Here is a 6234-nt window from a genome sequence, read left to right on the forward strand (position 1 = left end):
TAAAGCTTTTATTCCCTAGCCACAGTTCACTCAGACCCTGAACCTGTTGCTAGAGAGATCACCAGCACTGTGAACAACTTGTCTGCTCACACAGATAATTTCATTTTCTCTTCAAGAAATCTCTAACAATTGGATGTATTTTATATTATTTCAACCTGTGTATAAGCAAATTATTATCAAATCAGCTGGTTTAAGTCTTAAGATTCTCTTTGCAATATTTACAGCAGTTTGTTAGTCAAATAAGGTATGCTTACTGCAATAAGCAGCTTGAAGGGTAATAAAAGTACAGTTTTACTCCATGGCACTGTGTACAGAGAGGAAAAATGGACTATGAATGTCAGTGGGTTTGTTGAAAGTCAACAGCCCTCCTGCAAATAAGTTGTATTTATACATCTGTGGGACCAGCAGTGTTAATGGGATATTGATGTGCACAACAACTTATTGAACTAATGCTTTTAAATATCATGAGGAGGAAAATAGAAATCAGTAGACAAAAACAAGGAAGAAGTCAAGACTACTTTCTCTACACACAACTCCAAATTTTGCTAGCAAAAACCCAGCTTGAGAGGAGTAGGAGGATCAGTTTCTTCAAAGAGCACTGGGAATAACTGGGAATGTAATTCAAGAATTTCACTGAATTATAAAATACACCTCTATCAAGATCCAAGTGTTGGTGATTCCAAAGAGTTTGTCCCAACTGGTGGCTTGCAGTGCACATGTCTTCTGCAAAAACCTGCTAAAAACTACACTGACACCTAAAATAGAGAGGTTTCTTCTCCAGGGAAAGACACAGGGCTTAATAGCTTTGATTACTCCAACTGAGGGGGAAAATAACTAATACTTCCATTCTCAATGGCAAACCAGAGAAGGAATAGCAGCAGAGAGCTCTGCAGAAGGACCTCAGATGCATTAACATGGCATGAGAAAGCCTCAAAAAGTAATGTACAGCAAATGTCAGCCATGCCAAAGTAAGCAGCTGCAGGGGAGCTCCCCAAATTGGGGTCCCTTTGCCCCTGTAGCAGCAAGCTCAGGCACTAAATAGGATTGAGATAATCAGCTTCACACTGGAAGACCATTTGGCACATTAGAGTGTGTATCAATCTCTAATCAGCTCAACAGAAAGAAGTGTCATTATTTTTGCTGCTTCTGAAAATCCCATTCCATCTTCCTGGCACTGCCTCAGCAGCAAATTTAATCAGGAACAACATCCTCACTGTCCTTGAAATGGGATAAACAAGAGGCACCGGTAGGTGTGAGGAGTAATTGCCTTGCCTGCAGCACAGTAGCTTTATCTTAGGCAGCAACTGCTCATCTCTCACTCTGCTGAGAGCCAAACTGCCTACAACAGCTCAAAACAATCCTAAGCAGTGAATTTAAAGCTATTCATAAACTCTCGCCCAATGCTACGAGCAGATAAAAAGGGAGATACAAACCCCAGTAGACTTAGCAAACTTCACTCATACTACTGAGTTTAGCCTTGAATAAAAATGTTTCTGCAGGGGTTTGACAACTGAAGAAGCTGTTAAACCTGAGGAATGTTCATGTTGGCTCAAACCAAACCCAGTGCAAAAGCATCCAGGCAATACCTTGGTACCTACCGTGGGATGTTCATCCCACACCAGGTTAGTCTTACAACCCACAGTGTCAGAGGTCCAAGAAATCAGGTTTGATTTTAAGCATTGTGGTGTCAAAGTGGTTGGGACACAGAGGTACCAGAGCATGGTTAAGAATTAGGTCACATCAGCTCCAAGGCTAATCCAGTGCAAGGCAAGATGAGTTCCTTTCTCATGAGGATCACCTATTGAGATCACAGAACCACAGAATTTTAGGGGTTGGAATGGAGCTTAGAGACCATCCAGCCCCAACCTCCCACCAGAACAGGTTGCTCAAGGCTTGAGCCAACCTGGCTGTGAACACTGCCAGGGTTGGGGCAGCCAGAGCCTCCCTGGGCAACCTGTGCCAGTGTCTCACCACCCTCACAGGAAACGACTTTTTCCTAATAGCTAATCTAAACTCCCCTCAATTTTAGGGGTTGGAATGGAGCTTAGAGACCATCCAGCCCCAACCTCCCACCAGAACAGGTTGCTCAAGGCTTGAGCCAACCTGGCTGTGAACACTGCCAGGGTTGGGGCAGCCAGAGCCTCCCTGGGCAACCTGTGCCAGTGTCTCACCACCCTCACAGGAAACGACTTTTTCCTAATAGCTAATCTAAACTCCCCTCTTTCAATTCAATTCCATTACTCCTTGTCCTGTCACTGCAGTTCCTAACCAAGAGTGTCTCTGCAGCTTCCCTGGAGCCCCTTCAGCTCCTGGTGAGGTCTCCACACAACCTTCTCCTCTCCAGGCTGAACAGCCCCAGCTCTCTCAGCCTGCCCTCATAAGGAAGGTGCTCAGTCCTCTGAGAAGCTTTGTGGCCTTCTCTGGGCTGAAGATCTCTGATGTCTAGAGAACACACACAGGTGTAAAGTGATTTTATGCTGAATGTCTGAACTCATTATGTTAGGGCCTAACTCCTCCAGCCTGGCTTCCATGGAGCAAGTGTCTGCAGCAGCCTCCTGGGCCTTTCTTTTGGTATATGCTGTGCTTTTCCAAGGAATTGGGGGCAGAGCTAAGGCTTAGTCCTCCACTTCCACTTCTGTGTGTTTGTTAAACATCTAATAAAGTTCCCAAAGCCTATCCTCAAAGGAAGGAATCCATTCCCAGCTCAGGGATGAAGTGACTGATTAAAACTACTTCAACGGAGCACCCAAACCCAGGCAGAGAATACAACAAGGTTTCTGTCCCATCTGCATTTAAAATACAAGGTTACAACTTCCTCTTGAGCAAAGCAGCGCCAGAACATTTTGTCTACTGTGCACGAGATGAAACAAAACAATGAACATTCTTAGCCTAAAAATCCATAAATATACAAAGGAGGGAGGGAAAAAAAGGAGATAAAAGCACCTGTAGAGCAGCAATTAGGGCTGTGATACAGCAACAGTTTTGTCCAAAACGAAAGGAAAAAAATGTCAACTGCAGTGAGGTCTGAAGTTCAAATGAGCAAACCAGAAAGGAGAAATCCCAGTTACAGAGACAGCTTTGTTCCACCCAGGAGCTGGAACGAGTCTAAGAAATGCTGGATCAGCCAGAAACAGCCAGGCCGAATGCTTCAAACCACTGCTGGAAATCTGATCCACCCTCTGGAAGCAAAGCTTACACTGTATTTCCCAATCCCCATTTTTTGCTGGATGTCCTGGGATGATGGCAGAGGATTGCACGGCATCTCCAAAGCTCACCTACCCAAAACACATTTCTCCTTTCCAAATAAAACTAGCTATTTTCTAAGGCTGCCTGAGTAAATTATCCTCCCTTAGCAACTCTATCACTGCTTCTGCTCAAAGACTCAACCAGGATGATTAGGAGCAGAACTAACCTCCTTATCACCAGTTATGTGCTGCAGCCTTGACTCTCTGAGGGAAAGGCAAAGGCCTATCAGTATCTGAGGTGTGGCATATTTAGTCTCCAAATGCATCCATCCTTTTTCTTTCAGGCACTTTGGGAGGAAACAAGAGTTCCAGTTTGCTGGACACCTGTCTGTAAACTGCATGGAAAGCCTGGTCAAATGGGAGAGCTGCTCCAACCTGTAGCGGCGCAAAAATCATCTATTTTTAAGTGGTGTGGGGAAACAACTAGATTTTACTTCACCCCCCACCTATACTCTTTCAGAGCCTTGCTGGCTGCAGAAGGTCAGGCCACATCCTCCTGCTCACACCACATCACATGCAAAGTCTCTGGAACAAGCATCACAGCTGTCCTAAAAAACCAGAAAGGGCAGAGATAACAACTTCGGGGTTTTGGGATCACTGCAGAGGTCTTTTCCAGCTGTGCATCCCCCAGCATGTACAAGCACCCAGGAGTAATGCAGAGCACTGCACATCCCTTGCAAGGCTGTCCACCCAGCCCACTAGCACAGGCAACACCTGTGTGAACCCTGTGAGAGCTCAGAGGTGATGGAACCCTCCCAGTGTTGGTCCTTCCTGAATCCCAGCTGCAAAACAGTTTGGGCACTGTCCCTCCCTTCTCCATGTTAAATCAATCCCCTGCTCAGCAAGGAAGTACATCCATGTCCTTCCCCATCAGTTCAGGCCTGGAAGCACAAGGATTTGCCAGGAGCAGAGACCACTTAATTCCAGACTCCAATCCAGCACCTTTCCTATGCTGACCCTGTGGTGATCACAGCATGGAGCATACCTGAGTGCACAACCCCTGGCCATCCCCAGCATCCCAGGAGGTCCCACTGGGATGTTCCTGCATGGTCCCAATGATGTCCAAGCATGAGCACATGGTTCTTAGCAGAATCCAGACAGAACAAGCAGAAAGGGATTGACAGAGAGGTCAATGATACAAGTGCAAAGCCCAGCAACATCCCAGTCCAGATAAACACTCCACAGCTCAGCACTGATTCTGCCAGTGAGAAACAACCTGGCAGTTTCTTGCACAAGTCTAAGTGGGTTAAATCAAATTAACAATCTGCATCACCTGCAAATTATAGTTTTGAACTAGCCTAGGAGCCCTGAATCAGAATTCAGTAATTAGGCCTGGAGTTTAATGAGATTAGAATCCAACATCTAATAATATTTGGAGAGAAAAGGTACTAAACACAGAGTCAGTGGCTGCACACATGTCAGGTTTCCCTCCTGACAGAGAACAGGAACAGAGGGAGGATGTATTGCATCAAACAGAATTACCAAAACACATCTGGCAGAACCAGGGGGGTTGGGGGCTTGTTTATGCCACTTTTTAAAGCAGTTTTAAAAGGTGTTTGTGAATCTCCCCATTCCTCCCAAACTGTTTTATAGAGTCTGCTCCAAAAGCCTCTGTTAAATGTAGGCAGGGTAGAATTCCAAACCAGGAGCTTCCTCTTGGTTTTAAACAGCTAATTAAAAAGAGTAACTATCACACTTTTCCCAGGGCAGGTGGTTAATGCTCATCATGTTGATCTTGGGGGAGATGAAGGACTCAGGCCAGCACTGTCATCAGTAGTCCTGCACTGCAGCCCTGGTTTATGGTCTAATTTTGCATTAGACTATGGTTTAAACCCAGAAAAGGCAGGCTGAAGTGCTAAAGATAGGCTGGAACTGCTGCAGGACTCCTGCTTCCCCTCCAATGGCATCTTATGGTTCATAAAAACAAAACCAGGCTCACATGATTTGATTCTGGGAGCAGAATCACTTCTCTTGCCAAATGTCAAGCAGGACCTTTAAAACACATCACAAGCAATGCATTACTATGTGAGGCCTCACGTACACACAATCACAGAGCATCAGGAGTTGGAAAGGACCCATAAGGATCATCTAGTCCAACTTCAGCCCCTGCAGAGGACACTCCAACAATGCACCCTGTGCCTGACAGGATTGGCCATATGTCCCTTAAGCTCTGTCAGGCTTGGGGCTGTAACCACTGCCCTGGGGAGCTGTTCCAGTGCCCAAACACCCTCTGGGGGAAGAACCTTTGCCCAATATCCAACCTAAACCTCCCCGACACAATTTCAGGCCATTCCCTTGGGTTCTAGGATTGGTCATAGAGAGATCAGTGCCCATCCCTCCACTTTCCCTCATGAAGAAGTTGTATAATATACATTCAAGTTGAAGGAAGTGAAATTTAGGCTAGATATCATATAGAATCACCCAGGCTGGAAGAGATCATTGAGTCCAACCCTACCGTAGTTACTAGGCCATGGCACCAAGTGCCACATCCAGTCTCAGCCTCAAAGCCTCCAGGGATGGTGAATCCACCCCCTCCCTGGGCAGCACATTTCAATGTCTGATCATTCTCTCTGTAAAAAATGGCTTCCCCTAATATCCAACCTAACCCTCCCCTGGTAGAGGTTGAGTCTGAGCCCTCTTGTCCTGCTGCTGGCTGCCGAAGAGAAGAGACCAACCGTCATCCATAAAGGGTGATAAGGTCTCCCCTGAGCCTCCTCTTCTCCAGGCTAAACAAGCCCAGGAAGAACTTTTCAGGAAGAAGTTTTTTCCTGTGAGGGTGGTGAGACACTGGCACAGGTTGCCCAGGGAGGCTGTGGCTGCCCCAACCCTGGCAGCGTTCAGTGCCTGGCTGGCTCAAGCCTTGAGCAACCTGCTCTGGTGGGAGGTGTCCCTGCCCAGGGCAGGGGGTTGGGGCTCCTCTAAGCTCCATTCCAATCCCTTTTTAGGGATTTTTTCTGAGTCTATGATACATATCATATATACTCTATCT

The sequence above is a fragment of the Acanthisitta chloris genome, unplaced genomic scaffold (genome assembly GCF_000695815.1).
Source record: "Acanthisitta chloris isolate BGI_N310 unplaced genomic scaffold, ASM69581v1 scaffold9911, whole genome shotgun sequence".
Taxonomy (NCBI): domain Eukaryota; kingdom Metazoa; phylum Chordata; class Aves; order Passeriformes; family Acanthisittidae; genus Acanthisitta; species Acanthisitta chloris.